The sequence below is a fragment of the Rana temporaria genome, chromosome 1 (assembly GCF_905171775.1).
Source record: "Rana temporaria chromosome 1, aRanTem1.1, whole genome shotgun sequence".
Classification (NCBI taxonomy): Eukaryota; Metazoa; Chordata; class Amphibia; order Anura; family Ranidae; genus Rana; species Rana temporaria.
Genome location: NC_053489.1, coordinates 598420578 through 598446820, shown reverse-complemented (window position 1 = coordinate 598446820; position 26243 = coordinate 598420578).

Sequence of the window (26243 nt, the reverse complement as noted above, 5' to 3'; positions counted from 1 at the left end):
ATATGCACATCAGTCAGGTGCAGACACAATCATTTCAGCAGCTAGCAGTGCCCAAATGTGCTGACCACAGCAGAGTTTAGTCCCACTTGATAAGCAAGTTGTATGTCAGGTAAGCAGATGAATTTATAGGCATTTTCAGTCATGCATGACAGTTCAAAGGCAAAACTTGGAGCAGGACAGCGATCTTACATTACCAGATCCTGTGGCTAGAGGTTTGGCTGCCTTATGGTCTCATGGTCGTAATCTTGAAGTCCTTATTGTGTGTCTCGGGCTGTCCGTGGCCAAATAAAGAGACACTGCTCTCTAATGGCTGTGAAAACCGGATGGTTCACGGAATATTCACGCCGTATTCCACTATAATTCCATTCAAATCCATAAAGCTTCCTGCTTTCCAGATGGCTGTTGAGTGAGGGGTCGTTTGAGTGACATCAGGTGACTATAATGACATCAACGTGTTTCGCAACAAAGAGTGGCGTAGCTTCTCTGCATGTGATGTATACTAGCACATTATAATATTGCCTTGCAGGAGGAAACTTTTTTTCTCTTAAAGACTTTACTACAGCTTTACCTATATTTTAAGGAATGGTCAGTGGCAATTTGTTATATTTGTGATTAAACCTATTAATCAAATAATGTGTAAATAGGAAAAACAGTAGAGCTAAAAAGTGATACACAATATTACACCAACTATAAACAATGAAAATATTGATGTATAACGTGAATATTAAAAATATCACCCAGTGACACATGACAAATTAATAGTCCATAAACAAAACAAATGTTGAATTGAAGATATTGAATGCAAAAAATCCAAATGATAAATCTTCTTATATGTTAAAGGTGTTGTAAAGGTACATTTGTTTTCCTAAATAGCTTCCTTTACGTTAGTGCAATCCTCCTTCACTTACCTCATCCTTGGATTTTGCTTTTAAATGTCCTTATTTCTTCTGAGAAATCCTCACTTCCTGTTCTTCTGTCTGTAACTCCACACAGTAATACAAGGCTTTCTCCCTGGTGTGGAGTGTCATGCTCGCCCCCTCCCTTGGACTACAGGAGAGTCAGGACACCCACTAACACAAGCTCCTTTCTCTATCTGCAATGTAGAGAGCGTCCTGAATCAACAGAGGTTGAAGGCAGGATTGATATTGAAGCTTTGGATTCACTGTGTTCAGAAAGAAAGAGAAGACTTCCAAAGTATCAAAGCCTTGGCACACAAATCTCCTCTGCTGCTGCTCCTGACCTTTCTGACGCCTTGTTTTTTTTTAGCTCTTTGCGGAAAACTGTGAAGAGATTATTGATTTTATTGAGAACATATACTACATCTGCATTTGGGCATACATTTTTGCACACTTCAGCCAATTTTGTCATTGCCTCATATCTTTTTGACTTATCAGGCCGCGTACACACGACCGGTCCAAACCGATGAAAACGGAACGAAGACCAGTTTCATCGATCCAAACCGACCGTGTGTATGTCCTTCAGACCAAAGTTTTAGAACTTGCTTTAAAATCGAACCAATGGACGGCTGACCATCGGTCAAAACCGATGGTTAGTACACAAAAGCATTGGTTCAAAACGCGCTCATGCTCAGAATCAAGTCGACGCATGCTTGGAAGCATTGAACTTTGTTTTTTTCAGCACGTCGTGTGTTTTACATCATCGCGTTCTGACCCGATCGGGTTTTGAACTGATGGTGTGTACGCACATCAGACCATCGGTCTGCTTCATGGGTGAACCGATAAAAACGGTCCGTCGGACCATTCTCATCGGATGGATCGACCGCGTGTACGCGGCCTCAGAGTATTCTTTAGATTTTGTTCTCCACAAACAAGGAATCTGCCTATAAAAATCAGTGAATTGTGGCAGAAAAAAAACAAAAAACGTCTGTAAACGAAACGCGGCTAAACACTAGTTACCGCATTTAGAAGCATTTAGCCGTGTTTGGCGCTTGAAATGCCTGTAAACTCAGTTTCTGAACCCATTTTGTGTTCCAAAAAGGCCTCTAAACTCAACTTCTTAGAAATTACTGTAAACGACCCTGTGTACATGGACAGATACGATGACATAGAGGAGAGTCCAGGGGCAGTTGGAAAAAAAAAACGCCCCAACTGCTCCTAAACGTCAATTTAGCAGCAGCAGTGTAAATGAGGCCTCAAGCTTAGAGAAAAGATTAAAGGGGTTGTAAAGGAAAACATTTTTTTTTCATAGTAAGCATCAGGGGTCAAGTCCTGGGGAAAAAAGTGTGGGAACTCCCACCCAAGATCCACTCCCCCACCAAAAAAAAAAATGATACCCTCATATGCATAATTACTAAACCGCATATTTTTTTTTTAAGCAAGTTCTTTCTAAATCCTGCGATAACTCGCGGCAGACCTCCGCAATGTCTCCTTGGAACAATGACAAAAGCTCCCAGGAGACATTGCGGCATCGAGGAAGTGACGGAATACCCGCACACTTTCCTGATTAATCCATATACAGGAAGTGGCCAGTAACATAAAGGATTACTAAGGTTCGCCTGCCCCTGACAGTGACTCGAGCTGGGCATTGCCGCTTAGTGAAGGATTGACTCGGGCGGCTCGGCTGCTCTCGGCTGCTCTAGTCCTGCAAAGGGAACTGCGTTCCCGCTGTGAAAAAAGTGCAGGAACTCCGTTCCCACGCGTTCCAGCATTACTTCTGCCACCATCACCTCATTCGCCATTACCTTCTGCCACCACCACCTCATACACCATCACCTCCTGGCTCCTGCCCCCACCAGATTCTTTATTTCCTTAAAGCACTCTGACAATGCAGGCTTGCCCTGAGCTGGTCCGCTTGTGCTGTGAATGTTGCCTGGGCAGCTGCTGGGCTGGGCTGCTACTCCATTCCACCTGCTCAGCTCCAGCCTCATGGTGACTATTTTTAAAGTCTGGAGCACCTGGTGGGATGCGCCATGACATCACTCGTATCACCGCCAATAGCGCGCCGCACAGCCTCTGTCAAATCCGCCCCCCGGTGGTCCTGCCGGCGCGGGGGGGGGGAAGAGAATCGGAGCAGCTTGGGAGTCGGGCAGCTCGCCGGAACTGCGCATGCGCAGTTCAAAGCCGACAGGTCATGGCTATTTTTACGCCCACATTTGTCCTATCACAGACATTTACGGACATGGGAAAAAATGTCTTGTTTTTACGGGCTGTCCATAAAAATACGGACGGTTGGCAACACTGCTGTAATGGATACAAACATTTTTGTTCAGACATGTTACTGCAAATGTGAGTAGAGTCGCATTATTTGTGTGCAGTCATAGGTTATGTATAAAGCAGGTGTTTGTGCAGAAAATGAAACACAGTCTATCACAGCACAACATTTCCAACAGCAGAGGTACTGTAATTCTGGAAACATTCTGATGCGTGCACTGCTTTTAAAACTGTAGAAATATTTGCTTCCAATGAGTGAGATCAGACACATGAGAATGTTGCAGCAATTTGATCCTTAATTGCTTCTAAAAAATCTAAGAGTCTGTAATGCAGCATTTGCTCATACAGAGTGCAGACAAGACAATACAAATCGATGCAGAAGAGAGTGTAAAGGCTTTAAAAAAAACTGTCTTTTTTGTTTAGCTTTAAATGCTGCTTTATGCATTGACTTACTTCAAAAGACCCAGTATGCCTGAACTTTATGGTCACCCATTGACTTTGCACCATCTACAGACAGCTTAACTCTTGAGTGAGACACAAAATTAGAGTTCAACACAATTTTACTTCTCACATATTCAGAGCACAGGATTTTTTTCCAGTCTAACTAGCATTAAACAGGAGCGGAGTACAGAGGTATGAAATATATGAAAACACATAAGTAAACAGGCTACAATGACACTAAATTGTCACTAGATGTTAGCATACTATAGAACAGGGGTGGCCAACCAGTGGCCCGGGGGCCACATGTGGCCCGTGGAGCTCTCTGATGTGGCCCACGACCTCCTTCTCTGGAATGGAGGGTTGGCAAGCCCAGATCGCAGGTTGCCGACCAGCCATACCACAGCATCAGTGTTGTGAATGAAGCTGGTGGTAGAGGAAGAAAGCGGCTGCAGAGCAGAGCCCCATAAGCCGATGCTTCCTCTACAGTGCCGGCTTTTGCCACAGGTCGAGTCTATGGCAAAGTTCAGCTAACCCGCAGGATAGACACAGGTACACTACACTGCACCCATGGTGTGGGTATACTGCAGCACATCAGTGTGAAAGCAGTCTTAGGCCCTATTCACAAGATCGGCCTGACCAAATGGGACCCTTAATTCACCTCTATAGAGTGACATATGTCTGTTTATGCCCACCTACCTCCAATCCGAAAAACGGAAGAGAATTCATCCCCTTTCATCTGGGCCGATAGGAGGGCCTATAGAGTAGCCGTGACCTGTCTTCCGCCCGCTCCACTCATAGTGGCCCTCGAATGGTTATCAAGTTGCTTAAGTGGCCCTCGCTCTTCAAAAGGTTGGGCACCCCTGCTATAAAACAATAGTGACCCAATGCAGTTTAATATAACATAGACAAATTACATATATACGGTTAGAACAAATGGTCAATATTAGTCATGGGCTAACACAAAACACAAAAGATATTGCTTTTCATACCAGGAGCTAACTATATCCACAGTCAATGTGGGAAAGAAAAATAAAGGCCTGTTATGGCAAATATTTTGTTGTAACATTTGATGAAATGATGATGAGTCAAATTTTCCACTGCTCATTTTTAGCCTGTACTGTGACCGTTGAAACCTCTTGCTTGGATTATACCAAGTGCTTGGGCAGCTAGAAGTGAAAATGTGCAAGGATTTTGTGGCCACATTAAGCATACCCCGAAATGAAATGACTGGTTGCCCTTTCCCACATGGCCAGCACAGAACATTCATTGTGGCTTCAGACACCTTCTGGCTTTTATAGCACATTAAGACAAAGAAAAAACACTTATACCTTGTACACCTTATCGAAATTTCCGATGGGATGTGTATGCAAGACAGCTTGAACGGAATTCCGACCAAATTCCGACCGTCCAAAACGTGGTGACGTACCGCCAAGAAAAATGAAGTTCAATGCTTCCTTTCATGTGTCGACTTGATTCTGAGCATGCATGTTTTTTTCTCCATCGGAGTTCCACACAGACGATCAGAATTAAAAAAAAAAAAAAACATGTTCTATTTCTAAACTCCGATGGAAAAAAAACTGATAGGGCCCACACATGGTCGAAATATTCGATGAAAAAATTCCATCTGACTTTTTTCATCGGAAATTCCGATCATGTGTACAAGACATTACTTGGCTTTTATAGCACATTAAGACAAAGAGAAAACACTTACTTATTACCTATTTACTTATGGCTGCTTATTTACTAGATGGCTGCTTGTGGCAAAGTGGCTAGAACAGCACATTGCATGAAATCATAGCCGTGCGCACATAGGGTGTAAGGTGTGCCTGGGCACACCCTAATCACCCTGTACTGTGCAGATTCACCCTGCTGCCTGGCTACAGAGAAAGGGACTGGAGAATCTCTGTCCTCAGTCCCTTTCTTTGTCTCAAAAGTTAGACATCAGGGGTCTCTTTAGACCACTGATATTTCACCAAAGCCCCCCAACAGGGCTCCTAAATATATATATATATATTTAAAAAAATAAAAATAAAATTGTGAAAAAATAATAATAATAATAATAATAATAATAATAATAATAATAATAATACAAATAAAGACACTGAGACCAATCTCTGCCCTGCTGACAAATCCCTACTGACCTGCCCACGGCCATATACGGTATATTACACACGCATGTGTGTTTGAGCTTTGGTGTGCACATCCTAATGCCATAGGCTGCGCACACCTATGCATGAAATTAAAACAGGCTTTATGCCTTTTTTGCCAGGGATGATATTCCAAGACAGTATGAAATAGACCATATGATTTAGGTTAGGTGTTTCAAAAAGTGAATGGTTGACTGTGTGTAGATAGGTAACCAGCACAATAAATTACATGTAGCCTAGAAGGGGTTTATCCCCTCCTGCCCAGTATATTATGCTGTGACAGTTTAAATGAGATTAATAACAAAGTTATGGTACTTGTTCAAAAAATGAAATGGTTGGCTGCCTGTGGACAGATAACCAAAGCAATACATTAGATACAGACTAGACAAGCGTTATCCTCTCCTGGTTGATATTATATTTTAGGACAGTTTAAAAAAGATTAATAATCAATTTATGGTAATGTTTCAAAAAAAGCTACTTGCTTCCTGTGCATAAGTAACCAGCACAATACTTTGCAGGCAGCTTAATTGGGTCTTATGCATTTCCTGGCTGGTGTAACAACCTGACACAGTTTAAAATACATTAATATTAAAGTTAATAGCACTTGGCCTCATTATTAATTATATTGCTGGCCCTTTGTTGACAGGAAACCAGTACAATGCATTGTGTGCATTCTAGGTGGGTTGCATGCCCTTCCTGGCTATACACAGTATATTGTGACAGAGAGAGGCTCTGTCATTGTAAGAATACAGGAAAGTGTTACGCAGGATTCACATTAAAAGCTAATGCAAGGTTCAGAACTATCATTTATGAGTGGAGAAAGCATTTTTTTTTGGCTTTCTCCATTCTCTGCAGTTCTGGATCAGAACATTCAATCCTGTGTCTGAGTTTTGCAAGACGCCTGCAACCTGGCTAACTACATAGGTGTGCAGGGTCAATATATACTCAGGTGTGGGGATAGCTCAGAGCTCCTAGTTTGGAGACTGATCCAACCATGGGAGATGGAAAGTCTCACCTGGGGTCAGGGGGCCTCAACCAGAAGCCACGAGACAAAGGTCTCATTGAGGGGTCAGAGGGCCCAGCCAGAAGCCAGGAGACAACAGGTCTCAGTTCCAGGAGTCAGGTCAGCTTCTATGAGGGGGTGTCAGGGGAACCTCAATCCATAAGCCAGAGGTGGGCTGTGCAGTATGGCTCTGCGACTAAAGGCTGGAGAGCCATGTGTTCCAGGAGAGCTGCACAACAAAGGGACTAGTAAGAGATGCAGCAGTGCTGCCAACAGGTGAGTCAGGTGCCTCAGTATTTTCATTTGTACATATTGTGTGGAAGAAACACCTGTGTGGGCAACTCATGTACATGTGAACTTTCCATATTTGAATAAAAGTGGGCTGTCACGCCCTAAAATACAGTTTTGGACTGGCACAACTGATTGCAAATGCACATATTGCGTGTATATATACTGCATATGAATGTATTGATATATATTGTGTTACAAATAAACATTTGATGCAAGGCAAATGATTCCCTGAGTACTTACAAAAAAAAGAAAAACAGCACAGCAAAAGAAGCTTTATTTAAGGTACTTTTGTCTGATTGAAATCTTTGACTAAGTCACTTGATATGGGATTAATTGGCGCTGTGATGATTTTTTTGTGTTCTTTAACTGCTTACTGACCGGTTCACGCCGATATATGTCAGTAGAATGGCACGGCTGGACAAACCCCGTCCTGGCACGTTCCTACCCTTTAAGAGTCGCCAGAGGGCGCGGGTGCACCGCCAGAGGAACACATGTGCGCCCGCTGCATGGAGGGAACCCGATGCATTTAACCAGCAGGTGCAATCGCTGCCGGCCACACGCTATCACGTACACAAGAGCCAGCACGAGGATTTGTGTGTGTAAACACATTAATCCCTGTTCTGTCAGGGGAGAGGAGACATATTGTTTGTTCCTTCTAAGTAGAAACAATGAAATGTCTCCTCCCCCAGTCAGTCCTATCCCCAAACAGTTAGAAAACATCTAGGGAACACACATTTAAACCCTTAATCGCCCCCTAGTGTTAACCCCTTCCATACCAGTGACATTTACACAATATTCAGTGCATATTTATAGCACTGATCGCTGTATAAATGTCAATGGTCCCAAAAATGTGTCAAAAGTGTTTGATCTGTCCGCCACAATATTGCAGTACTGCTGAAAACTCACAGATCACTGCCATTACTAGTAAAAATAATAATAATAATAAAGATGCCATAAAAATGTAATAAATTGTTTGTAGATGCTATAACTTTTGCGCAATCCAATCAATATATGCATATTGCGATTTTATTTTACCAAAATATGTAGAAGAATATACATTGGCCTAAACTGATGAATACATTAATTGTTTAAAAACATTTTTGGGGATATTTATTATAGCAAAAAGTAAAAAATATTGTTGTCTTTTTTCAAAATTTTCGCTTTTTTCATTTATAGCGCAAAAAATAAAAACCATAGGAGTGATCAAATACTACCAAAAGAAATCCATATTTGTGAGAAAAAAAGGATGCAGATTTTGTTTGGGTACAGCATTGCATGACAACGCAATTGTCAGTTAAAGCGACGCAGTGCCAAATTACAAAAAAGTGCTTTGGTCGGGAAGGGGGTAAAAACTTCCGGGGCTGAAGTGGTTAAACAAAGGACTTTCAGCATACTTGGAGATGCATAGCATGATACAATGATTTGCAAGTGAAAAAGCAGACAAAAGGTCCAAACCTCCAGCCTGCATGTGATCATATTCATACTTATTATATGATCTGGAACAATGCTAGCTCTCAATCATTATTTTGAGACCTGTAGCTGTCAGCATGGTAACAGAGGTAGCAGCACAAACAGATGCATGTGTCACATTCACAGGTATAACATAGAATAATATTGGTTATGTACAGGAGAAGAATCTGAGAATAGTCTTTAAGAGGCAATACTTAGATTTGTACTTAGAGCTGCCATATGTATCTTAATCTATCTTGAAAACAGGTCACTATAATTCTCTGCATAGCAGAACACAGAATGGGAGGGAAAGGTTCAATACTCATTGCCAGTAGAAGTGCCAAAAAGGATGACCTTGGAAGAATGTTGCTTCTCCTTAATGTATTGACTAATCATAACTTCACAAGGCTTGGGTGGGTCTAAGAAAAGGATGCACTACTTTGCAGAATTCTTGTTTGCTAAGGTCCAGAACCTTACTGTGCTATCTAGCAGATAATTGTGGATCCCAAGGCATGCCCAAGAATAAATACAAATCATTTTGCAGGTTAAACAGTTCTCATATCTGTATTATAGCTGTGCGTTTAGTTGTTTGCCAGGAGTGCCACTTTAATACTCTATACATCGTATAAATGCGTTGTCTCTATATTCTAAGCAATCAATGTCAACCAAGAGAATAATATTATTCAACAAAACAGCGATAATTTGAACTTGTTAATGTAAGAAATGTAGAATTCCATAATATTTTTTCCTTAATAAAACCTTGCAAGTTATTTACAGGGAGTAAATGCAAGCATAGTATTATACAGGGACATTAGCAGGGTATGCAATGGTGTAATCCTTTGTACCATTTGTTCAAATGCAGAAAACTGTCAGCTATACGGGATTGGAAAACATCTAAATTCAGAGTATTATTAAATTGGCAAAGCTGTTCCCATTTTAAATAACACAAACACATTATTTTCTAATAATACACAAACATATTGAAAGATTCATGGCAGATAACAATTACTCACCCCAGCCAGTATGAACATTTTCAGATTTCTTTTTAAACCTAAGACTCTATAATTGGCTTTTTATATGAAAGCTAGACATTTCTATCTGATGTGTCACTTGTCAGGATGTTTAATTCCATGAAGTCATTAGTGTATCCCTGAATGACTTCTTTTGAGTTTTCCCATGTATGCTAAAGTTAGAACTTCAAAGGTAGTTTACTTTTTGTGTGCATGTTTATATGTTCTGTTGTACCCCTTGAGCACATTTTTAATGTAAGGCATATGTAGAAGGCATATCAATAGTTTTTAACTAAGTAGGTACCTAGAATGGTCCAGGTTCTCAGCTAACATGGCAATTCCAACATATGCCTTGCTGGTTACAAGCAACAAGGCACAAATGTGCACACAATATTGAGTCAATGAAATGTTACCAAAATATAATCTGAATTACATATTAGTTACCTATTTCTACTGTCAAACGCAGTCATGGAACTGCCTTTCACTGCTATCATCCATATCTATTGCAATATCAGATGTTCTAAGGCTATAAAGATTACTCCCAATGGATATCCACTGATTTTCTAGAGATAAAACCTATTTACAGTAACACATATCCTTGCTTTTTGGCGAATGTTCCAGCAATCAGAGAGTATGAGGCAGGTCTATGATAGGCTCAAACCACTCATCTACAACTAGCAGAAAAAACATGTATGTGTAGATCTACAGGAATGGACAACGGTATTTTTTTTTTCAAAATAAAATATTGGTTACACAGTACCTAGTGAGCCATACACATGTTAAAGGGTCACATAATCTGCCATGTCCTGACGATTCAGGATAAAGTGTTTTCTTTAGTACTTCTTCTTTCTATAAGAGCCAGGAGACGCACTTTACAAATATTTAAAATATACTCCCAATGGGCTCTGATTTAGGTCTTAGACTTGAGAATTCAGCAATTTGAGGTTACAAAATCATCATACTAACCATATATATCGTATGCTTCTTCCAATTCACATAAAGAATTTCTGTAGAGCAAAGCTAATATAGCAAGCCACTGCAGGTGGCTGCTTCGCCTTAAAGAGTTCAAGGAAATAGTGCTTACCAGTATGTTGATGGAATACCATATAAAACAAAATGATTGTTAAAACTGCATGAGGAAATTCTTTCCTAGGCCATTCTAGGAAAGAACACTGTTTTAACCTTTTAAAAGACAACAGTAATAAAATATTTACGTTTTTACAGGGTATTGAGGGTGAATCAGGAAAAATCTGTCCTGATCGGAATAACACTAAGAGGAGGGCCAGCATGACTGGGGCATGCAGTAGAGATAGAGTGTTACCTAAAAACAAAAACAAATATAAGGAAGAGAGGAGTTCTCCTCCAAATATAGGGATTTTTTAGGTGAGGTGCTGTTCGTGATATTTAAGGTAAGCACACAAAACACAGTGGTTTTAGAAAAGTATCAAAAAGATTTAATTATCATATAAAAATATATCCATATAAAACAAATTACATGATATGACCACAATACATTACAAGAAATGAAAAAGAGAGAATTATTAAATGCAGACTGCCGACTAGTTTCGCACTGTTGTGCTTCGTCAGGGCTTGCAATTCATTCTTTTTTGAATATGGTGGTCTGTGTGTGACATAGAGATATACGTCATTAATACATAGTAACAATGTACATTGTAGTCCATTTAACAATCTTATAACAAAAAAGAAATAAAATGTAATAACCATGTGCTTACCAATTCCGTTTAAGAGACTGAGCCAGAGCAAAATATTACCTAGATGTTAACCGGTAAGTCCCAGCGAAGTGGACCAAGGCAGCGCCGCGCTTTGACCAGTGGAAGCCAGACCAGACCAGACTCCCGAACCTTGTAAATTTAAACCTAAATCCCAGAAATTCCCGAATTTACAGACCTCTCCGGCGGTCTGGGCCTTTCTGAAGCAAACCAGAAAACAAATTGAGAACCTTGTTGTCCCTAAGGTCTTGGATAATAATTTGTCTAGAAGACAACAACAGGCACTTACCCAACTTACGAGCAATAGTGAACTAATTATTAAGCCCTCTGATAAGGGTGGAAACGTGGTAGTGATGGAGAGAGCTCAATACATTAAAATGTGCGACAAAATTTTATGCAATAATGATTGGTACAAAATAATATCTGAAGATGAGATCCCCAAAGCTAGATCTAATTATCTATCAATGATCACACAAGCATTCCAACAGAACCTAATTGATAAGGATCTGAGGGAATACTTGGAAATCAAATGGCCCATAACCCCAACCTTTTATTCATTACCGAAAGTACACAAAAATATTAGAGATCCTCCCGGCCGTCCGATTATTTCTGGCATAGGAAGTCATACTGAAACTGCAAGTAAATACGTAGACACACAAATAAGACCCCATGTGATGGGGCTACCCTCATACTTAAAAGATACCTTAGATTCGCTGAAAGTAATTGAAGGTATGGTCGTACCACCGGGAGCCATACTGGCAGCAATAGATATCGAAGCACTTTACTCAAGCATCCCCCATGAGAAAGGGGTTGAGGTTATCTCTCACTTCCTACGAGAACAGGATCACAATAACTGGAAAATTTGCAAGTTTGTTACTGCTCTTCTTGAGCATATTATGACCAATAATATGTTTATTTTCAACAGCTCCACCTATCCTCCAGGTACAGGGGGTTGCGATGGGGACTTTGTGTGCCCCATCATATGCCAACCTGTACCTGGGAGGGCGGGAGAGAGCCATTTTCTCCGATGATGCCGCCGTGATATACCTCCGCCACACCCTATTGTGGCGGAGGTACATCGATGACGTGCTAGTCATCTGGACGGGTGGTGCCACTCTACTGTCTGAATTCATGCAGTATTTGTCTATCAATGAGTTTAACTTAACATTTACTATTCAATCTGACACTAGAAGCATCCCCTTTCTTGACCTCAGACTCTTTCTGAATGAGGATGGTACCCTATATAGTAACCTATATAGAAACGAGACAGCAGGAAACACCATCCTACACTTTACAAGCTCGCACCCAAGATCATTAGTACAAAGTATCCCTTATAGCCAATACCTCAGGCTTCGACGTAACTGCACAAGGAAGGAGGACTTTGAGCAAGAGGCCTCTGCTCTCTTCTCTCGCCTATTGAAAAGAGGCTATAGTAAAAAGGTACTCAAGAAGGCGTATGCTAAATTTAAAAGTGAGTACAAGAGAGATGCTACTGTTCAAACAAAAGCAAAAATAACTAAACTCCACTACTAAACTCATAACAACGTTCAGTTCTCACCAAAATGTCTTTCGCCAATTAATCAATAACAACTGGCACTTCCTCTCCGAGGACCCCATCATTTCTAAATATGTGTCTGGAAAGCCAGAAATTGTATATAGAAAATCTAAATCCATTAAAGATGGCTTAATACACAGCCACCTTTTACCTGACACCTCGGTCTTGGGTGAATCTGAGGTACTGGGTACCTACAAATATGGGCATTGTGATCAGTGCCCCTGGATTCAGGAAGGTAATGGCTGTCTGCTGCCTAGAGGTGGCTTTCTGAAATCAAAGATGTTTGCAAATTGCACCACAGTTGGCATAGTCTATCTTGTCAAATGCCGCTGCGGTGCATTTTACATAGGCAAGAAGAAACGATCATTTGCAAAAAGAATCAAGGACCACCTGTACTATCTGGATGCAGGACTCCTGTATACCCCAATTTGCAAGCATGTGGGGCTAAACCACAGCTACGATCCATCCTTTATCTCTTTTTTCGCATTAGAAGTCATCCCCCTCCCTGAAAGAGGCGGTGACTTCGACAAAAAAATATTTTAACGCGAAACACGTTGGATATTTGTCCAAAAAGCTACCTACCCACCAGGCCTGAATACTTCATTGTCATTTAAACCCTTTTTGTAAAGACTTAAACTACTGGTTGAACATTCCCAAATGATTACACTGTGATTTACACCATATATAGAAATGCACTGATACTATACTAGAGCTGCTATCTGACACCTACTAGTTGGGAATAGCATGGGAAAAAATGGAATTACTATAACTTTGCACAGATCGATTTGCTGTCTAAATATATATATGCATTGTATGTATTTGGGTTGTAACTACATACTAATCATTTGTTTATCCTTTTAATATCATCAGCCTCTCTTTCAACTGCTGTTTCTGAACATCCTCTAACCAAGGCTATGTATTGAAAGTGTATATATTAGCTATTTTAGCTTAGCCCTAGGAGAAATCATGTAACTGCGAATGTAGCATGTTAAACATTGATGTTTATGTTTATTTACTACTTCTTAAAATCTTCATAAACTTAGTAATATTCCCTGTTTTGACTCTGGGCCAGTATGGGACCCGTTGTTATTTCCCAGCTCTGTGGTTGCTATGGCGGCACTGTGCAGCATTTGGTGCGGCTAATTGTGTGTCCCAACAGGGAGGCGCTTTCCTCTTGTAGTGCCTCCCATCCCTGTCATTTTTATCTGATAGGATGTGTGCGCAGCATAGCTATCAGGACTGTGTATTTTCCATCACATGCCCTGATCGCTTAGACTGGGACGTAGTCTGTCCCCCCCTTTGCGTTTCATCATGCGTCAGCACGCTGGGACGCAATACATGCGCACGCACATCGTCCTCAGACGCACGGAACGGAAGTGAAGCCGGAGGTCAGCACTGACCTATTTCACTTCCGGTGGGGATGTCACTACTTAAGTTGGCGCTGACAATTCACATGTCAGACGCCAGCCTGAGTGAAGGGACATGTTACCTGCGGTGGATACGCATTGGATGCCTGGATCTGCCCTTGACAGAGCGCTTCTGAGCCCCTCTTACACCTAGTGCCATCTTTACATCACAGTATTTATCCCACTTCTTACTATTCACATGCATGGCCCTATCCTATTTCTAGATTAAATTAATGGGGCAGTCATCGCATTACTAGGTGCAGCACTACCAATACTCTCACCAGGATATAATAATTATCTTTAAGGTAACATCTTACATTACTTATCATATTATTGAGGACCCCTTGGCATTAATTACCATACATTGCTAACTGGAGACCTATGTAAACATGGTTAAATTAAATTATAGTTTCTTTTCAGCAGCCTTTGCTGCGTTATTTCTACCCTTTAATTATACTATGGGAAACTAGTACCAGTAGAATGCTTATTTGATATCTCTGGTATTTGTACCATTACCATTTGCCACTTTACATAAGGTGTCCTCACTATATTTGAGGATGTACACCTATATATTATATTGAATATTTACAGATCCTATCCTGGACCCCGATGTTGGTCCCAACATCCCATTACCCGCACTTGCCACGGCCAGTTGGATCTGGCTTCCACTGGTGAAAGCGCGGCGCTGCCTTGGTCCACTTTGCTGGGACTTACCGGTTAACATCTAGGCAATATTTTGCTCTGGCTCAGTCTCTTAAACGGAATTGGTAAGCACATGGTTATTACATTTTATTTCTTTTTTGTTATAAGATTGTTAAATGGACTATAATGTACATTGTTACTATGTATTAATGACGTATATCTCTATGTCACACACAGACTACCATATTCAAAAAAGAATGAATTGCAAGCCCTGACGAAGCAGAACAGTGCGAAACTAGTCAGCAGTCTGCATTTAATAATTCTCTCTTTTTCATTTCTTGTAATGTATTGTGGTCATATCATGTAATTTGTTTTATATGGATATATTTTTATATGATAATTAAATCTTTTTGATACTTTTCTAAAACCACTGTGTTTTGTGTGCTTACCTTAAATATCACGAACAGCACCTCACCTAAAAAATCCCTATATTTGGAGGAGAATTCCTCTCTTCCTTATATTTGTTTTTGTTTTTATGTATCTTATGATGTGATTGTGAGTAATTGCTGTTCAACCTAGGAAACCATTCACCTACCCCCTTCTTTTTCTAGATAGAGTGTTACCATTTTTTATTTTTTTTGGTGGGGTGACTTTTTGAAAGAGGTATAGTACTTACCGGATTGGTGGGTTCAGGGCATATGGTGTGTCCTATTGTGGGTAATGAAGAGGGGGATCTTGTCAGAGCTCAGTTATAGAACCAGCCAGGATTCTCCCACCTTCCTTCCCTTGTTTTGGTCTGTTTGAGCTTTCTGCCTTTTATTTTGAGGTGCTGGACTATATTTTATGGATTTTCTGGGCTTATGCGGCAGCTTGTTCTGCTTTTTTTTTGGTCTTTCCTTGTATCTTGTTATTGCAGCTGTCAGGGGGTCTGTTGGGTCTTTGAAGGTGGTGCTGGTTCCAAAATTGTGGAGAATTATTGGTAGGGCCCATCTTGGGTGTGGGGTGTCCAATCCTAACAATACCTTGGTAACAGAGTTTAATTATTTTGTATCTGGTAGTACATAGTAAGTAGTAAGTGGTTATTTGTCCCCAAGGTGGTGTAATATTGTCTGGGAGCCTATTTATTGGGTGGCAGATACAACCAGGTTTTGCTATGATTATATCGGCCTTCAAAGGCCTTATGCCGCGTACACAAGATCGGTTTGTCTGATGAAAACTGTCTGATGGACTGTTTTCATCAGACTAACCGATCGTGTCTGGGCCCCATCGGTTTTTTATCCATCGGTTAAAAAACTAGGAACTTGTTTTAAAATTATCTGATGGTTAACTAACCGATAGAAAAAAACGATCATCTGTGAGCACGTCCATCGGTTAAAAATCCACGCATACTCAGAATCAAGTCGACACATGCTCGGAAGCATTGAACTTCATTTTTCTCAGCACGTCGTTGTGTTTTACGTCACCGCGTTCTGAAACGATCGCTTTTTTAACCGATGGTGTGTAGGCTCGACTGATGAAAGTCAGCTTCATCATGAAAAAATCCATCAGATCGTTTTCATCGGATGAACCGATCGTGTGTACAGCGCATTAGACCCGGCAGGGTCAATTCTGATTTTTTGTTTATTTGTTATATATTGACTATATTCTATGCAATAGATTTTTTTTTTCTTGTTGTATTGTATTGCTTTTATAAAATACATGGTCTGCTATGGCCATTCAATACCAAATAAGTTGTGTCATCTGGTCATTTTGGGTAATAGGGAGAGGTCTAGTATTATATTTTAATACATAATCAGAGCCCCAGCACTCTGCAAGTCCTTAATAGATATGTGCATTAGTTTTCATCAGAATGCATTTTTGTCCGATAACGAAAGAACAGAAAACGAAAAACGAAAGATCCGACATAAAAAAATGCTTTATTTTCGTTTTTGTTGCGGTCGAATGTGCCTAACCTTAACTCTATTAGTCCAATATTATTCTACATAAAGAGAAAAGATTCGACATAGAGAGAAAAGATTCGACATTATAGAGACATAAAGAAGAGTCGACATAGAGAGAAAAGGTTTGACAAAGAGAGAAAAGATTCGACAAAGAGAGAAAAGATTCGACATAGAGAGAAAAGATTCGACATAGAGAGACATGAAGATTCGACATAGAGAGACATGAAGATTTGACATAGAGAGACATGAAGATTCGACATAGAGAGACATGAAGATTCAAAAAGTTTCATAACTGGTGAAATAAACCAGTGGCCCCCCAAAACGACAGATTTTGTTATATACCTTCTTCCACATATACTGCGCTTCTCTAGAGACTTTTGTCACAGGGTCATTTAAAAAATGACAGGCAGAGGAAGAGACAGGCCCTTCCGCAGGGGTGGTAGGGGTAGGGCAGGAGCACCAGGCCAGTTCGATTACGTCAAAGGACGCACCAGACTTGGTTGAGTGGCTTGCCACCAACACCACCACCACCACCATGTACCCTCCGCTTGAGTCACAGGAATTATTTTCCGATCCATTAGAAGACATTTCGGATGCGCAGCCATTCTTGGCATTGGATCAGGAAGAGGAGGTAGCAACATCCGGCACTCAGCAGTCTGACGACAGTACTCAGATCAGCCCAAGGAGGTTGGTGCCCGCTGTTGCTGCCTACTCCGAGATCTCTACTGTTAGTGATGGGGAAGGTGACGTAGATGATGACGTGTCTACAGACGTCACGTGGATGCCCACAAGAGAGGAAGAGGAGGGAGTTCAGAGGGAGAGATGGACCAACAGATAGGAAGGAGAAGCAGGCCAAACTTACATTGCACAGGAGGGACAAACCAGACTCCTAATGTATCAGGAGCAAGCCATCAACCATGTACGGTCACATATGGCGCTCCCAGGACGCCAGCCCATGGCTCCGCAGTGTGGGCTTTTTTTAACGTGTCCGCTGCAGACAATAGTGTTGCCATCTGCAGCCTTTGCAGTCAATGCATAAGTCGCGGTAAGCCCAACACTCACCTAGGGATGACCGCCTTAAGAAGACACCTGGCCTCCCATCACCAAGCCCAGTGGGAGTAACGCCATCAGAACCCACAAAGCCACACTCCAGGCTCTCACCGTCCAGCCTCTTCTCCTTCTCCTTCCCCTCTATGCTCACAATTGTCCTCCACTCCACCTTCCATCATGCCAACTACTGCCATATAAACTGGTGGAGTCAGAGGCCTTTCGAAAATGTGTGGCCTATGGAACACCACAATGGAAGATCCCAGGAAGGAATTTTTTTCACAGAAGGGCATCCCAGAGCTATATGGCCATGTTCAGCGGCAAGTGAATGTATCTCTGGCACACAGTGTTGTGCCAAGATACATCTGACCACAGAAACATGGTCTAGCAAACATGGGCAGGGAAGGTATATAACTTTCACTGCCCACTGGGTGAACCTTCTGACAACCGTCAAGCATGTAACTCGTGGCACCCATGTAGATTTGGTTTTACCACCACGGATTACATGCAGGCCTGCCTCTTCTTCTCCTCCTCCTACTCCATCCTCCCTCTCCTTCTCGGCTGACTCCTCATTTTCCGATGCTACCGTCTCTTCCGCTCGCTACCCAAGATCCCCAGAACCTATTCAACATGCCAGGTGAGACGTCGCCATGCTGTACTGCGTCTGTTGTGCCTGGAAGACAAAAGCCACACTGGTCCTGCATTCCTTTCAGCTTTGCGTTCACAGGAAGATCAGTGGCTAACACCGCTCAATTTGACAGTTGGTAAAGTGGTGTGCGACAACGGTGCTAATCTGCTGAGCACGCTGAAACAGGGCAATATTACAAACGTGCCATGCATGGCACACGTCCTGAACTTGGTCGTGCAGCGATTCGTTGCCAAATACCCTGGGCTCCAGGAGGCCTTGCGGCAGGCCAGGAAAATCTCGGGCCATTTCAGAAGATCTTACACGGCCATGGCTCGCCTTGCTGACATTCAGCTGCGACACAACCTGCCCGTCAGACGTCTTATTTGTGACTGCCCTACGCTATGGAACTCAACATTGTATATGCTTGATGGGCTGCTCCAGCAGAAACGTGCAGTTAACGACTACCTGCGGCAGGACAGGATATGGGGAGCCTGTTATTTTGCACCGGACCAGTGGCTGGTCATGCACGACTCATGCAGACTTCTGTGGCCATTTGATGAGATTTGGGATCCCTGGTGTTGTCCATGGATGGGGGGAGGAGAACGAGAACGACATTATCCTGGATGATGAGCAGGAGCCAGGCCAGTACAGCGCTTCCAGTTTAGTGCAAATGGGGGCCTTCATGCTCCGGTGTTTTAAGAGGGACCCCCGAAAAAAAAGCATAAAGGGCAAGGACCAGTACTGGGTTGCAACGTACTTAGACCCCCGGTACAAATAAAACATGGCAGAAATGTTACCACCATCACAGAGGGCTATCAGAATGCAGCACTTCCAGGCCTTGCTTCGAGAAATGCTACATTTTGCGTCCGCTGGCAGAGGAATTTCCACTCACAGATAAACAGTTTTGGGTACCAATCCAACAGCGCCTGCAAGAAGAGGGCGGTTTGAAGATGTCTTAGTCACTAATAATATGAGATCATTCTTTCAGCCGACCCATCGACAGCTGTCCTCCGGATCCAGCATCAGGGAACGCCTAGACCGACAGGTGTCCATCTACATCGGGTTAACGGCCGATGTGGACGCACTGAGAAGTGATGAACACCTGGACTACTGGGTGGGCAGGCTTGACAGGCTTGACAACGGTGCTAATCTGCTGAGCACGCTGAAACAGGGCAATATTACAAACGTGCCATGCATGGCACACGTCCTGAACTTGGTCGTGCAGCGATTCGTTGCCAAATACCCTGGGCTCCAGGAGGCCTTGCGGCAGGCCAGGAAAATCTCGGGCCATTTCAGAAGATCTTACACGGCCATGGCTCGCCTTGCTGACATTCAGCTGCGACACAACCTGCCCGTCAGACGTCTTATTTGTGACTGCCCGACGCTATGGAACTCAACATTGTATATGCTTGATGGGCTGCTCCAGCAGAAATGTGCAGTTAACGACTACCTGCGGCAGGACAGGATATGGGGAGCTTGTTATTTTGCACCGGACCAGTGGCTGGTCATGCACGACTCATGCAGACTTCTGCGGCCATTTGATGAGATCTGGGATCCCTGGTGTTGTCCATGGATGGGGGGAGGAGAACGAGAACGACATTATCCTGGATGATGAGCAGGAGCCAGGCCAGTACAGCGCTTCCAGTTTAGTGCAAATGGGGGCCTTCATGCTCCGGTGTTTTAAGAGGGACCCCCGAAAAAAAAGCATAAAGGGCAAGGACCAGTACTGGGTTGCAACGTACTTAGACCCCCGGTACAAATAAAACATGGCAGAAATGTTACCACCATCACAGAGGGCTATCAGAATGCAGCACTTCCAGGCCTTGCTTCGAGAAATGCTACATTTTGCGTCCGCTGGCAGAGGAATTTCCACTCACAGAGAAACAGTTTCGGGTACCAATCCAACAGCGCCTGCAAGAAGAGGGCAGTTTGAAGATGTCTTAGTCACTAATAATATGAGATCATTCTTTCAGCCGACCCATCGACAGCTGTCCTCTGGATCCAGCATCAGGGAACGCCTAGACCGACAGGTGTCCATCTACATCGGGTTAACGGCCGATGTGGACGCACTGAGAAGTGATGAACACCTGGACTACTGGGTGGGCAGGCTTGACCTCAGGCCAGAGTTTGCACAATTTGCAATGGAACTGTTAGCTTGCCCCTCATCCAGTGTCCTGTCCAAAAGGACGTTCAGCGCCCCAGTGGGGGTCATGACCGATAAGCGCACTCGCCTAGCTCACGACAGTGTTGACTACCTCACATTTATAAAAATGAATGAAATATGGATCTCGGAGGAATTCAACACATGTGACCAGTAGACCATGTTTCATTCAAATACTGGTGAACGCCTATGGGCTAATTTTTTGGACCTGTACTGGCCGACACTTTATTCTGTATCCGGTGAATATAGGAAAAAAACAAGATGCGCTAAAATTCAAAAAACAAATAAATATACCCAAAAATCACGTCATAAATGATTGTCCATAAGTAATGCAAAACATGAAAACAGGAAAAAAGTGATCAAAGTCCTTAGAAGAGCAACGTAGATCCTTTCACCAGTGAAATAGAAAGAAGAAAAAAAGTCCACAAATGTTGATCATAAACTGTAGTGACAATCCAATAGAAAGAGATCCTCCACCATAAGAGTATTGAATCCGCTTACCAGATTCCCAGCGGTCCCTTAATCAAAAGAGGACCCCAGAAAGCATGTAGGTTAACACTGTAGAAGTTGAAGTACAGATGGGCCGAGCTTGATGCTAATCCCCGTCTCAATCCAGTAGATGGAAAACTTGGTTACCTAGTATCATGGAAAACACATAGAGGGCCGCAATAGTGTAAAACCATAGATAAAATTTATTAAAATAAAGACAAAAACACACTTACATGGTAGCAGTGTTAAAAAGGCATGTCAGTTTGGAGCTCCGGCCGGAAGCAAACCAAACAACCCGTCCAATAGGTATGGAATTAGTGCAATCAATGGGGGGTGATCCGATGCAACACATGTTCCGCCCGACCAGTTTCCGGGCCCCAAGAGGAAGTGATATTTCAAGAAACCGGTCGGGCGTAACGTGTGTTGCATTGGATCACCCCCCGTTGATTTGTTTTTTGAATTTTATAAAGCGCATCTTGTTTTTTTCCTATGTTACCACTGTTCAAATATTCACAGTAAGGTGCAGCTTCACTTGTTTACATATGAGCATTATTTAGTAGCATTGATTTGTTTACTTCTTAGTTTATTAGCGCAGTTACTCCCAAATTTTTTTTCCATGTATTGGGGGAATGCCTAATGTACCACAAGCCACAGAATACAAGGTTGTTTGCTGTCAGGTGAACGCCTGTGGGCTACTTTTTAGGGCCTGTAATGGCCGACACTTACTTCTGTATCCGGTGAATGGCTTAATGTACCTCCAGCCACAGAATACAAAGTTGTTTGCTGTCAGGTAAATGCCTGTCGGCTAATTTTTGGGGCTTGTTATGGCCGGCACTTACTTATGTATCCGGTTTTTCACTTAATACTTCTGGTAGGTCAGTGTCCATGTTGTGGGACTATTTGTGCACAGCTAGTAAGTATTTTGTGGCTGCAAATATGACCTGAAGGTTTTTAATATTCGCCTGCCATTAAAGTCAATGGGGCACGCAGCGAACTTGCGGTTCGCGGACATTTGCGATCGTTCGTGGTTAGCGTTTGCAAACCGCCCCGTCGGATGTTCGTCCATCACTATTCACTATTTCCCTATCAAAGGTTTCCTATTAAATATTTTAGATTATTAAAGGCTACTCTACCATTAGAATGGCAAGGCAAAAATAGAGCTAGACATTGTTTTTATCTATTTGAATTCATCCAGTAATGTTGCTAACAGGTATATGTGCCTAAGAGATGAACTGGGAACATACAAATTGTGTAAGACTCAACAACTAGTTTTATTACATTATAAAAAGGAAAAGCTGCGCTTTTGTATCTTACATATAAGTTGCAGCAGCATTTTTTTATTTTCTTTTATTTATTTATTTATTTATTGATTTTATTATTTTTCACATTTTTATAGTGTCACTACTGTTTCATTTATTGGACCTGCGCAGTATCTTCCTACTTTTATAGTTTTATTACATCTCTCAATCACAGTCTTCTGTCGGCAGGGATTTGTTTTCATCAGCAAAGTATTCCTAGCTGCATATTTTATGGGTTATAGTATCCTAACTCATTCTTCTATCTGCTGACATTCAATTTAAGCATTCCTAGAATGCATATCAACTGGCATCTACAGCACTTCCTTATATTGCTGTAATATACTATATAATAAGAATTTGTGTCACATAATGATTATATTTTACATTAAATACTTGTCTTTCAACCCCCTGGGACCAATTTCTAAAATTGCTAATTTCACCTTAATTTTTACCTGTTAAGTGTAGTTTTATGTCAATCTACTAATCATTTTGAAGAAAGTAGCAGAAGGGCATCAACTGTTATACTGGTGTAGCCTGGACTCTAGCTGATAAATGCTGTGAAACTTCTTCCCTTGTTGCTGCTTTATTATACTTTTGGAATTGACGGAGTTAAACTGAATATTCATTAATGCAGAAGTGCAACATCCATCTTTAAGGCGACCATGTTGCAGTGCTCATGTATGGAGTGCCTCCAGTGCATGTAGCAGCCATCTTGGCTGGGTCTGGATGACTGTGATTGTCTGATTCAACATATGAATGAGAATTGTAGAGTGGAGCATACAGAGAGAAAAAAATAAAGCACTGCAAGGTTGTGCACATGGTGGGTACATGGTGTGTGACCAGAGTTTGCTGGAGCTATCTGATGCTGTGCTGCCCAGAAGAATGATATGAAAGTGGGGTTATCCCTTTACCATGGGTGACCTGACAAAGAAGAGTACTAATCACATATTTCTGCTGCCTTTATACTCTGTGCAGTGCTGCCTGTGGGGAGACCTGTATCCTGAAAGTCCACACTGGGGATCAGTGTTTCCACTGCTGTGATTATCAGCAGACCCCTGGCTATCAGGAGATAATCACTGGCTACTACTGCTGGGTGCTGCATGTGAAGAAGGCCCTTTTGCAAAACCATGAGGAAATACCTGGAGTTTAGAGAGTGCCACTTGTGATGGGAGGCCTCTTGGCCCTTGACTCCTCTTTATTTGGGAACAATTCAGTGCCCCTTTGGATGTCAAAGACTGTACTATAGAGTACTCCCACCACTTGAAAGGAAGGAAAAGAGGGACTGTCTCAGCAGTATTAAAAGAGAGAGATCACAGAAACTTCTATCCTTTTCTGACATGAACTTGAATTTTACTAAATTAGAGTACATGTCCAGAGACCCAGAAGAGGGTGCCTTGGGTATGGTAAGAGACTAAAATTATATATTATTCACTGACTAGTGTGACAAAACGTGGACTGTTTTAGCAAGTTAGGACTGTCTTTATATACTGATGCTAGGTAAATGCAATTTGGTTCTGTTAATTACTGCTATTGTCTTATTGATTGTTTGTTTGTATAAGTACACTTGCTGATCCTTTCTTCTTTTTGGCTATGCTTGGACTAATACATTCTTTGAAATACCTTTTAAGGTGTGTCGGTAAGTTCTGGGTGAGCAAGGTGTGTCATCTTCAGGTGTGCAGAGAAATCACAAAACAATTCAGCAACTCCACTGGGGTCAGCACTACACTGGAAATCTGCTGTAAGGGTGAACAAGCCTTTCACCCTGATTTTAGGGCCAGATTAAACATAATGAAAAGTAGGACTATGTCTATAGCAGCCGAGACAAAATTTTATTTTTTCCTGGTAGAGAAATAAATTATTTAAAATAATCTTATGTAAACATTAATACAATATTCTAAGACAGTTTAAATATTAAAATGTGTAAACGAGGTGATCTTAGCAGAAGGGTGTTGATTTGGGCATCAATGATTGAGTGCCGATAGGCTCCAGTCATGGAAATCCAGCTATGCTTTCAAAGTAAAGAGACTGGTAGTGTTACTCAGTTCATAAAGACTGAGGGGAATGTAGCAGGTATTTCTATATTCTCTGCATAACCCAATAAGTTACAAAGGTTTTTTTGGCTCTTTAAAGTGGACATTAAATCAGAAAATGAATATATAGTATAGGGAAGATTTACAAATGTTAATTGTGCTGAAACAATATCCTGAAAATTAGTCTGGAATTCCTCCTGAAAAATAATAATGATTTGGTGCTGTCACTACTGTGCTTCTCATTGTTCTCTTTGTTGAAGAGAAAACTGCAGAGCAAGATTCTTCCTGCTCCTCTTTCATCTATTAGGTGAATGTGTGGTATTGATTTTGGATTTTTAGGGGACCCCATGCATTTCTCTTTTTGTATGAGGATCCCTCTTAAAATCTTTACCGGCATGCTTTTTATGTTTTTGTTGAAGTATGTTCTACAGCAAAAGTAACATTTACAAAGAAAAAATTATACAATGTAAAATTCCCAGGAAATTAACATTTCATTGCCGGATTCACTGCTCCCAGACAAATTGATTATTTTTTTTTTGCTTTGTGTAGGCACATGTTCCCCATGACAGTGGCCACCTCCCTCCCCTCATGCTATCTTCTGACAATGTTTTGCCTATCAGTCCAGCAAATTGGCATTATTGTTTTGACAGGTTGGGCTCCCATTAATTGCAATGGGGTTCAGATTTGACATCCAAAATCCTTTGAAATTCTCTGAACCCTTCTCAAACCAAACCAAGACCAGTTCAGCTCATTCTAGTCATGAGAAAACAAATCCCTGCCTCTACAATGATGACTACCTGCACACAGAGTCACAGTGTAAACCAAGGCATGGTGGGTTAATCATAGAGAAACTCTATCAGCTGTGGGGAACCTACAGGCAGAGTAATTTGGCCTCTTCTTACCTTTTTTTTTGGACACAACTTTCAGAGTTTAGGTATTCTTTAATATACATTGTTTCATATATTATATCAAAGATATTTTTTGGTTTGCTGTAAAGGAAACTTAGCAAATCACATTAGGGTGAAAACATGCAATATTTAGAATATTTTGTTGTGCTCAGAGGACCAGTTGTCAAGAGAGATTTGACAAAGCGCCGAAAAGCTGCTGCTAGAGTCAAATATTAAGTAAGTAGTTTCTTTTTTTTAACCTACACATATAAGTGTTGCACATATTCCTCATATATATTTCTCTCTGATCATTTTATAAGCAAACCAATTGTATTTTGCTTTGTGAGACAGTTCTTTGACTGTGATTGATCTTTCATCCTTTCAGCGTACACCTGTCATCAACTCAATCACTTGGGTATTTACTGTACTTCACTAATGCTCACAAATATCTCATTATTATTCGATGTTGGTTTCATTGTAGCTTCAAGATCACTTGGGGCAATCAATGTTCTCTTTAGAACATTGCAATATATTCTGACAACAAGCTTCCCGACAGAAATCACGAACAAAGATTTATATATTGTATATATATATATTTATATATATACATATATAAATATATATATATATATATATATATATATATATATATATATATATATATTTATATATGTATATATATATATTCATCACACTTCATTTTGTTGCAATACTTAATGATGTGATCTGTAACATACAGTACTCCATATTTATAATGGTTGTACTCTTTTTTTGTTTTTATATTCTCTACTTCATAAGTAAATGTGCATGCAATTGATGATTCTTTAAACTTTTTTGCATACATTGCTTACAAATGGAATCATTATCTTATTAAACTAAAATATGGAGTACATTCTGCAGTTTTGACAGAATTGACAAC